This window comes from Fukomys damarensis, unplaced genomic scaffold, assembly GCF_012274545.1.
Source record: "Fukomys damarensis isolate Sample0158 unplaced genomic scaffold, DMR_v1.0_HiC HiC_scaffold_27, whole genome shotgun sequence".
NCBI classification, from domain to species: domain Eukaryota; kingdom Metazoa; phylum Chordata; class Mammalia; order Rodentia; family Bathyergidae; genus Fukomys; species Fukomys damarensis.
This window is the reverse complement of record NW_022900939.1, coordinates 36,117,935-36,129,881: the sequence shown is the minus strand read 5'-3', so window position 1 is coordinate 36,129,881 and position 11,947 is coordinate 36,117,935.

Below are 11,947 nucleotides of genomic sequence, written 5' to 3'. Positions count from 1 at the left end.
TAGAAATAAAAGGTAGATGGATCCATGTTTTTCTTAACAGAGAAAAAAATGTTCCATGACATTTAGTATAAAAGACATTATGCAGTTGAGCACTTTAATTAAGCAAAAATAAATCCCTCTATAAAGACATTATTAGAAGACATTCAATGTGAAGGAAGAGGTAGCAATAAGGCTGCAAACACAATTTTTCCCAGCTATCATGTCTGAGGACATGCTAGCACCATGACTTTCTGCCCTACCACTCGCCTCCTAGAAGAATAATATACAAATAATAATGAGTAAGAATGACAGGAGTAATAATAACTAAGTTAATATTCACAGAGTTCTCCCAGTGCCCCAGGCTTTGTGTTACATTCTCTGCCAATACACACTTTACAAACATAACTCTAACCACAGTCTCATAAGACTGGTGATTGATGAGACAGGTTTAAAAAAAAGAACTTGCAGGAGCTGGGGATTTAGCTCAGCGGTTCGGTGGCCTGCCTTGCAAGTGCAAGGACCCGAGTTCAATCCCCAGTACCAAAAAAGAAAAAAAATAGAAAGAAAAAGAATTTGCAAGGATTCTAAACCAAGTGTCCCTGATTCCAAACCCAGAGCTTCTGAACATTACATATTATATCTAAAAATATTAAGGGCTAATCATTTAAGAGATATTTGCATGTATATTACAAGAATTGTGAAGTAATGAATGTTAAAAATAAAGACTATAAAAGTTTTTAGATAGACCCTCATCTAAAAAGTTAATGTTAGTTTCTCAAAGTGTATAGATAATTTTTAAAATTTTTCCTGTTTTTTCAATATTCTTTAGATTGTGTTTATTTAACCAAACAATATTACTTATTACAAAAATGTTCCTTTGCTAATTTAGTGGAAGTTTTTCCCAAAAGGACTTCACTTCTGAGAATTTCTTATGACTTTAATACAATCCTTAGCCTATTGAAGCACAATACAATACATGTAAAAGAATATAATTAATATAACTATATAAGCTGATATTCTGAAGACGTACTCATGCCATGACAGGCAAATGAAAACAAGTAATACGTAAAACAAAGTGATCAGGAGTCATGGTAAAGAACTATGTCTCTACCCTTTTCCCCTGATGTTTTCCCACTTTGAAAGCCTGTATCTTTCATTTTTTGTGTGAGGTTGATAGCTTGTACACCAAGTACGAAGAACTGCATCAGATAAATTTGATAATCACTGTCTTTTATGAAGCTCCAATTATCTTCTCTGTTGGAAGACCTATTTTTTTTCTCATATAGCAGGATGAAAGTGTTTGAGTATAGCTCAGAATGCATCTCCAAATAGATCAATTTCATCCCTCTATGAGAAAAGGGAAATTAAAATTGTAAATTCCATTAAGCTAGACCTGACCAATTATTTTGTCCACGGAGCTATTAATAATGTAAGCAAAATACCACAAAATTCTATGCAGATACACATTTAACAGTAAGGGGTTGCTATCATGTTTTAAACCACTATAAAACTTTAAATACAAAGTATGTGCATATAAGGCAGAATTTTTATGGTAGGTTGTTTATAAGAATTCATGATTTTTTAAAACCTCACATTAAAAATATTGTGCTCGTAGAGGCTGTTGGGTTAAAGGCAGAAGAAACACAAAACAATAGAATAGGAAAGGAATAAGAGAAACTGCTTTGGATCTCCCTGAATCATTTCTTCCTGCCTGCCTTCTGTATTAAGGTAATTAGGGTTTTTTCTTCTAGATTAGACTGCTATCATGCTGGTTTCCTTCAAACAATACTGATTTATGACATAAAAATTAAAAATACTTTATGTGATTTACGAAGATAGGTTTTTATAAGTTTTGGGGGCTATTTCCAATTATAAATTCCTTATACCTCCAAATTTCTTTTGTAATTTCAATTCTCCTATGTCTGCCTGCTTTGTCTAATTGAGCATTCCTTAAACTATTTGGGATAAAAGGCCAGTTTTACTTTTTCCAATCCATTTTAGGTGACACCTTTACAGAAATACAATGACATAAATTATTAGGAAAGAAAAGTAGAATAGAAAAGGTGAAAGACAAGGCCCAATCTTTGTTGTTCTTAGATTAAAAAACAAAATTGTCCTCTCAACTCATTGTAAAATATTCTAAATGCCGATTACCAGTCTCTACACTTAGCTCTTCAGTTCGGCAGAGGTTGGCAGGGTTACATTGATCCACACACCACACATACAGAAATTTTTATCTAATCTACTTTCTTAATCAACTAACTCTTTCCAATGTCAAAAATACTTTAATTCTACTCAATTTGTAAAAGTGTATTCATGACATTTAAAAGAATTTTATGTAGTATTTTTAAGATTTCTGGTCTTGAAGTATTCTTTCCTTCATTTCTTTGAATAATTATGTAATTAATTTACATTTTTTTAAACAGTTTCACCATGCTGACTTGTCCTCGTTTAATTTATACTTTAGATTAGACGCTGAACTCATCTTCAGCAGGAGCTGATTTCCCTGAGGTTCCTTGTGCAGCTCAGGCTATGGAAGCTGTGTATAAAAGCATAACTGTGATACTCCTGCAAGCCATAATTCCTGAGGCTCTGTGCACATCAGTAACTTGTTTCTGGTCACTGGGTTTTCCCCTTACATTGCTTTATGTGCTCACCTTTTTAAAAAAACTTTATATTATTTGTAGTTCATTCTTTCAACATCATTTAATTCTGCCACACTGCAGAAGTTGTGGACTTTATATTATTATTCACATAAAAATTTTAATGTACAAATATTAATGCCCCAATAAAAATATCCACACAAAAAGTACTGACAGACAGTATCATTTTGAAGAAAGGCTAGTGTAAATTATTGTAGAGAACTTTATTTATGCTATGAAAATTTCTGATAAGTGATTTTAAGGGTGCAATCAATATATGTGATTAATGATTTACTGCAGAATATATCATAAAATAGTAAAATTTTACAATTCTATATTAATAAGCCACTCTTATTACAAGCATTAAAACATGAAATTGGGTTATAAAATATTCTAAATGGTGATTGCCACTATCAGCACTTGTCTCTTACAATTTGGTAGAGGTTGGGAGAGTCATATTGACCCATAGACCACATCTACAGAGATATTGAAATAATCTATTAGATTTATCATCATATCAACTCATTCTTTCCAACATCAAATATACTCTAAGTCTACTCATTTTGTAAAAATTTTATTCACAACATTGTTTTTTAGTATTTCTTTGTACTACTTTTCAGATTTCTGTTTTGGCTTATTATTTTTCCTTCCTTTCTGGTTAAGAGAGACAACAGAGAACTTCAGAGGGACCCGAATGCCTATTTCTGAGGTTAGATGGAAAAGTTTGTTCCCAGAAAATAAATTATACATAGGGCTACTACTGGGCAGAAAATACATAATCAAATACCTACTTGTACTTAATGGGATTATATCACAATAAAAAGCTACACAGCAAAGTAAACAATTAACAGAGTGAAGAGCCAGCCTACAGAATGAAAAAAACATTTGCAAAATATGCATCTGGTATGGGTTGACATCTAAAATAAAGAGTGAACTCAAGAGCAAAAGCCAAAACAAAACACAAAGAAATATAGGCTGGCATGTAGCTTAATTGTAAAGCCCTTAGCCTGGATTCAATACCCAGCGACACATGCACACACACACACACACACACACACACACACACACACACACACATACAGACATAACAAACAAGTAAGCAAAAAACTTGAGTATACAATGAGCAAAGGACCTGAATAGATACTTCTCAAAAGAAGACATATAAAACAGTTGACAAGTAAATGAAAAACAGCTCAAAGTCACTATTCATCAGGGAAATGCAAATTAAAACGCCAATGAAATACCTCGCACTTGTTAGCATGGAAACATAATAAGTACCAGTGAGGACGGGGAGAAAAGCAGAGCAACGCACACTGTCAATGAGAATGTAAATTCGTCAAACCATTATAGAAAACACTACGAAAAATTCCTCAAAACTAAAAGTAGTTGATTCACCAGCCCAGTACTGGGCAGATATCCAGAGGAAATTAAATCAATGTGTCAATAAGACATCTGCAGCCCCATATTAATTGCAGCATTATTCACAGTAGTTAAGATAAAGAAGCATCCTAAGTGCCTATTGTTGGACAAGTGGAAAAAGAAAATATGGTACATACACACAAGCAAATAGTGTTCAGCCTGTAAAAACTGAAATCTTACCATTTTTGAGAACATAGATCAACCTGGAGAACACTATTTAAGTAAAATAAGCCAAGTCCAGAAAGGCAAATAATGCATGATCTCATTTATGTGTGGAATCGACAATGATTTCATAGAAGTTGAGAACAGAATAGTGGTTACCAAGGGGTAGGGTTGGTGGAGGTGAGGAGCTGTTGTTAGGAAGATGTTGGTCAGAGGAATACATAGGAGAAAAATAAGTTCAAGAAATTTATTATACAACATGGTGAGCATAATAGTATACTACCTGTCCTTAAAAATACACAATGTCAATTTACAATTTAATGAAAGAAGAAAAAGACCTCTATGCTGAAAACTACAGCATTCTGAAAAAAAGAGATCAAAGAGGATATAAGAAAATGGAAAGATATCCCCTGCTCCTGGGTAGGAAGAATCAACATAGTGAAAATGGCCATACTACCAAACTTCTATACAGATTCAATGCAATCCCAATTGAAATTCCAACAGTATATTTCACAGAACTAGAGAAAATAATCCAAAAAATTCATTTGGAACCAGAAGAGACCTATAATAGCAAAAGCCATTCTAGGCAACAGAAACATGGCAGGGAGTATCACAATCCCCATCTTGAAACTATACTACAAAGCCACTGTAATAAAAACAGAATAGCACTGGCAAAGAAAAAGACCTGAGGATCAGTGGAATAGATTGGAAGGTACAGAAACAATTCCAGATGTACTCAGATACCTCATCTTTGACAAAGGAGCTGACCATCCCCAACTGGAGGAAAGATAGCCTCTTCAATGAATTGTGTTGGAAAATCTGGATTTCAATCTGCCAAAGATTAAAACTAGACACTTATTTTTCACCATGCACTAAACTAAAATCAAAGTGTATTAAAGATCTAAATATTAAACAGAAATACTAAACTTTCTGGAAGGTAAGTTAGGCAGAACTCTTGAAGATACTGGCCTCGAAAAAGACTTTATGAACAAATCCTCAGTAGCACGGGAACTAGCACAAAGAACCAACAACTGGAATCTCTTCTTATTAAAAAGCTTCTGCACCACAAAAGAAACCTCCAACAGAGCAGAGAGACAACCTACAATGTGGGAAAAAATTTTACCAGCTGCTCCTCAGACAAAGGACTATTATCTAGAATATATAAAATAAAACAATTCTTTAATGTTCTGAAGATATGGTTCAGGCTTCAAATGATGCACTAATATTTTTCTGGATCTGTAGAAATTTGATATTTCTATCATTCTCATAAAATGTTGAAATCTAATTTTATTCCCTCCAAATTCTGTACTCAAATGCCATCTGAGTCAGACAGAAATTTCCCTGGTTTATGGTCATTCTTATGATTTTGGTGGCCCTTCAGAAGTGACTTCAAAGTCATCAGGATATTTTTCACCTCTTCACATGTCTCACCTTGTTTGAGGAGGATACTGGTGAGAATATGAAGACTTGTGGTTTTGTCCTCACTGTGCTTCCAGTGAGCTGTAGAACTTTGGAGAAGCCACTCCTGTAACTCCTGCACATGCATCTTCACATGTAGTCCAAGAAGGTTGAACCAAAGTGCTTTTTTGCTTCTTTTACATTTCTACAATTTTATATTTTCCAAGACAACTAGACAGTTATTCATTGTGGATCACATTTTATTTCCTTGTGATGCAAAATAAATTCTTTGCTTAGATGGTTAACGTACAAGCCTTCCCTATTTTGGGATTATTCTTTTTTCAACATGAATAAGTAGACTTTACCCAGCCACTCCATCCTTGCAGTGGTTTTGCCTCATTGATAAAAAGAGCAAGGTTTTGTGAGTGAGCATCAGTACAATTTTGCTGATTTACACGAACCAGTGATTTGGATGCCAAAATTTTTTTATTTTGGATTCAATTTCTGTTTCATCTAATAGAAACAGCAAGCTATAGTGCCTGATCTAATACAAAAGTTCACCAGTTCAAAGTTTTGCAGTTCAGATGTAATAGCCCTAAGCAGCACAAAGCATCTTGTTCCCATTCAGGCTCTGCTATTCCTATAGTCATGAAAAACAAAGGAAAATATCCACTGCCTTTGTTAGTCTTCTTAAACTCGGGTCCTTGCGCTTGCAAGGTAGGCCACCGAACTGCTGAGCTAAATCCCCGGCCCCAGTCTTCCTACTTTTTGAAATAGAAGTATTCTCATTTAAACATTTCTCTCTGTGTACTCGTACTTATGTCTGAAGATTTCGTTGCATTCAGCAAGACATTTTTGGCAAGAAAATTTCGTAGATGGTGTTGTATATTCCATATTAAAACGTCAGGAAGCATATAATGTCAGTGTATTCCTTAGGAGTGACACTTGGGTTCAGAAGACTATAATATTGATTATGCCCAAAGCCGGACATGAAGAGTGAACCCCACAATTGGCTTGTTTTGAGAAGTGAGTCTGCCCAAAGCCTATGTGCTGAGGTCAGAATAACTCACACCCAAATTCTATCCCCACAACTAAAACCTTCAGACCAGAGGCCAACGTTCTAATTACAATAATATATTTTGTCTGTTCTGTTCCTAATTTGAGAATGCATATGTCTTGTCCTTTATGAGCCTTTTTTACATTAATTTCCATAGAAACCTCATGTCGCCTTTACCCCGATTGATTGCCAATAAAAGTCAATGTGCCCAGGACTGCCCAGTGCCGTTGTTGGTCACACTGGCATTGGTTGACTGGGCACCCCACTTTCTCTCTCTTAGTTCTGTCTCCTAGTCTATTGTTTCTCTCAGGCCTGCATCACACACTGGGCAGGTGGGGACTGGCTGACCACGGGGGTCTCCGGTACTTGGGACACCAGTTGGTGAAATTAGCAATGGTTATACCTCTCTCTTATTGTTCCTTTTCAGGTAGTAACCCGAGCATGTTTCTTTGTCCCCATGCTAATACAACCTACACTTCTAATTTCACCTCAAGATTATAGCATACAATGATAACTCTTGCCTGATTATTATGTCTAGGTTGTCTGCCTCAAATCTTTTTCATTTATTAACCAGCATTCTTCAATAAAGTCGAGTTCCTCCCATAAATTAGATGTTCTATGATGTCAAAGAAACAACATTCGCTGAATAGGGTTAAAGAAGCAAGAAAAAACTTATTCAAGACTATTCCAATAAAGGGGAGAGACTGAACTCAATTCTTTTGATATAAAAAAAAAGATGAGAGGATTTCTAAGCACTGAAGTGAGCAGTGGAGAGGACTGGAATACAGTAAAGGGAGGTGATCAATCATCTGTTTGTTCATTGTTGCCTACAGAAGTTGAACTCTGACTCTTCCAAAGAGAAAGGAACTTAGAGGAGCAGTCTTCCTTAATGATTATATATCTGAGAGTTTACACTCAGGACCTTGAGAAGTAGTATTCTTGGATTACAAAACTGACAAGAGTCTGTAAAAAAAACTTATACCTCCAAGGAGCAGAGGAAAAAAATTACAATTGAACACTTTCTCAAACTAAGTGAGATGGAGGTCTAAAGACAGGAAGAAAGGTATGTAAAGTTCAATCAAACTGAGCCAATTAAGACAGTCAGGATGTCTGCAGCCCCTATCATAACCACTTGCTAGGCAGCAGTAAGTAGAAAAAGGAAAGAGAAACGTAACACATACCTGTTGTCTTGTGGGTTTTTTTTTTTTTTACACCCTTCAGTATCTTTAGAACTATCTATCAATTTCTATTAACATGCAATTGGTCACTCCTAGCTACAAAGAAAATCAAGAAATACAATGTTTAGGTTGAGCACATTCTAACCTGGAAAAGTCAGGAATCTGCTACTATATTTATAAGTGAAAGTGGCTGTTGAATAAAGAGCTAGAAATCTCAACCCCACCAGTAAACCAACATTGACATTGCAGGTCACAGCCAACAGAAACATTGGTAACAGTAGCCACATACAAAGTAAATTTTCTTTCTAAGATCAGTTACACTCCATATAATAACTCTAATGCTTCATATCGATTTTCAGCAAATCAGTCTAAAAAGATACAAGGTCAATATTCTTCTTCAGTTGTTAGTTACATTTAATAGGAACGGTCACTTACTAAGAGCTCGCACAGCATAGTCAAAGTATCATACATTTCCCAAAATATAAAATGCCTATTTAATGATCTAAAAAGTAAGGCAAAATGTAGAAACAGGCTGGGGTGTCATGGTTTGTTGGATATAACTTAGCCCGCTATTATAATCCAGTTTAACAAACTAGTGTTTTATGAATGGGAAAACATTTGTCAATGATAACCCGTGACAGTGATCTCCAGGTTTATCCATCTTGGCCTGGACCACATCCAAGCTGTGAGACCAGACCAGCATCGTGGGCCTGATGCTGTTGTCATGGACAGGGTTCCCACACACTTCAGATGCCCCAATGAAGCCCACATCTCTTCCTAGCTATTACAACAAAAATTGGACGAAATGTTTCAAAACTCAAAAATATGCTCCTAGCTAGGGAGAGCCAGCCTCAGCTGAAATTAGAATTCCAAGTTCTTATTTCCAAAGCTCCTATTTTAAAAAATAGATCAGGGATAATTTTTACATTTTCTGTATAAACTGTAAAAGTCCCAATGAGAAGAAAAACCATGTAATCCCTGACTTCTTCATTGTGATGTGCACACATTGGTTTTTACACCTTTATTTCTCTATTTACATTTTTTCTTTGTATTTGAAAGTGCTAACCTTCTATATCATCATAGTCCATCTCATCATGCTTTATTTTATTCCTAAAAGGCTGCCCAGAATATACAAATAAAAGTATGCTTAAACTTTTGTAAATGAAGACTCTATATATTCTTTTTAATTTCTTATAAATTTTTTCAGCTTTTGTTCTTTAAGTGCATAGATTTTAAAATGCTAATTGTATCTAATTAGGTAGCAAGCTATATCAGAAAGGAGGCACCCAGTTTCACAGCATTCTTATCTAATAATCCATTACAATGTAGGCTTTTTACACTCGATGCCAACAGTAACCCAGAGTTTCCATCCTGTGAGTAACTGTCTTACTGTATTTAGCTTTTGAAACTGAAAAAGTATACGGAAGTGCTAGACTGTAGCTAAACGCAAACAATTTAGTTATTTCATTGTTTTTCCCAAATATTTGATCTAAAAAGCTTACAATGTCAGAGTTGTCCAAATGAGTACAGAACACTTATTTCTACAACTTTTTACAATTCCTTAAAATATAAATTTCTTTTTCTTCAAAAATATACAGTACAAAGGGAAATGCTCTGCTCCTTTACAGTGCTTTAAAAACAGACATTAGTGGTTCTTTTAAAGTTTTCCCCCACACTGATGTGGAAGCCATCCCACCTCACCACACTATTCTTAGGGAGACAATTTTCTGCAATAATGAACAATAAGAATTACAGAAAATCCAGACTGTTCTACCCAAAAATAAAACTTAAACCTCCAAAAAGTACTTTTTCCTTTGAAAATTACAGGGTTCCTTTTAAGCACTAGGATCAATAATCTACTTCAACTTCCAGCACCAACTGGAGTTAAAGCAAGAGGGGGCAGAGTCCTCGCTAGAGAAAGAGTGGTTTCTAATTCCACCACTGTAAGTTGTGTAAATGAAGCCATTTTGTTCAATTATATTCCTTTGAGTTTTGAGCATAAGTGAGCAGGATCAGAGTCTGGATTTGTTTTTCCAATTTGTCACCTGCTTGCACAGTTCTCCAGACAGCATATACCTGTATCTTGCAGCGGCAGTGCTCTTATAACCAGAAACAAGGAGCTTGAGTACTTGAGTGAGGGAAGGGGGCACAGTGGACGCTTCTTGGACAGTTAGTGCCCCAACCCAGCTGATACCACTTCAAGATTCAATCTCCTTCTCCCTTCCTGGTCATGCTAGTGCTGCTTGTATATACATGATTTCCTCATCTTCACCATGGAGCAACAATAGCAATTTCCCTGATTACTCTCAGGAAAGCAAAATCTACCATATGTTAAGTGTTGTTTTGTTTTGTTTTTGCGGGGGGTCAGGTACTAACATGTATTAGTATTATATTTCACTAAAATGTACAACATTTCAGCGTAAAGATGAGAAAGTTGAGCCTCATGATAAACCAATAGCAAGCCATGTCTACCCAAGGCCAAAATCTGTGCTCTACCAAACCAGTGGCAAAGGACATGTAAAGGCATTTGAGAGCACTGCTAACTACTTATGAGAAGAGCAAATGAGAAGAAAGGTCTCTATATGAATGCATATAATTGGCCCTATCTACTGATCTCTTTGTAGCTTTCCAGGTTTTAAACTAAATGTAGTACAAACATGCTGCTTCTCCCATACACAGCTTAGGAACAGAAATGTGTGACCGTCCCTTCACTACTATAGAAGCACCAAAAGCATAAATAAACTGGTGGATTTTAAGCACTTTTGTAAAAAAAAAAAAGACAATACCTAACTCAGGGCTGTCTAAAGTCTTATCAGATGAATATACTAGGATGTAATATACATTATCAACTGACAGGCATTTTCCTGGAAATATGCTATGCAATAAATCTGCATTTCTTTCTTGTAACAATGCCTTAGAGAGCCAAAAGCAGTAAAGCTTAAATAATTTTGAAATATGGGTAATAGAACAAAGTATGTAATGCATTTCAAGCAAATATATAGGTTTGAATCTGCCAGGAAAATTAATTCAAAAAATTGTAATACTATGTGAGAACAATAAATAGCTGAATTATATTTGTACAAGGTAAATTAAAGTCTATGCATGCATAACTACATATTGTAGTTGCTGCATAAAATTTCTTTCTTTCTTTTTTTTTTTTTTGATACCAGGAATTAAACCTGGGTACCTGCGCTTGCAAAGCAGGCACCAGAACAACTGAGTTAAATTCCCAGTCCATAAACTTTATTTCCGAACTCCTTCCATTCTTATGACTTTCAAGTCATGAAAACCAGTGAAAATCATTTGCATTATCTAGGGCTCAAAAACAAAAATAATTTGTCCATTATTTGTAGCAAGTAGGGTTCCAACAAAAAAGACCCCATTTTTCCCCTTTCTTTCTTTCTTTTTTTTTTAGACAAATTCTCATTATGTAGTTCAGGCTGGCCTTGAACTCACCATGTAGCCCAGGCTAGCCTTGAACTCATGGCAATCTTCCTACCTCAGCCTCCCATGTACTAAAGAAGGACTCTTTTCTTATCCACAGAACCTCAATTAATCAGTTCATGGGACCTTGCAAAATTAATTACAGGTTTAAAAGAAATCTTCAGAATAAGGGAGAGCTTAAAACACACTAAAGTTATTAGCATATAAAATAGTCATGGTTAATAACCAAATTTAAAAACTTATAGAAATATTAAGCAAAAATGCTTTATATATCTTTTTTCCATTAAGTTTTTTGTTCGTTTTGAGCATACAATATAGTTACATTCAAGTGGGGATTTAGCTCAGTGGTTCTACCACCTGCCTCACAAGCACAAGGTCCTGAGTTCGATCTCCGGTACCAAAAAAAAAAAAAAAAAAACAGTTACATTCATCATTAGGATCTTGTACCCTTACATGATGTATCTTGGTTCTTATTTTCTTGCCATTCCTCTGCCCTCCCTTCAACCCCTCCAACCCTCCCTATTTACAGAGACTTTCTTTCCATTTTTTCCTTTTCTCATATTTTTCCTTTCCGTTTTTCCTTTCCCCTACCCCTACCACTTCCCCTACCCCTTTAGAACTTTTGTTCCTGTTTCACATTATGTTAATACACAGTGTTATATGTACAC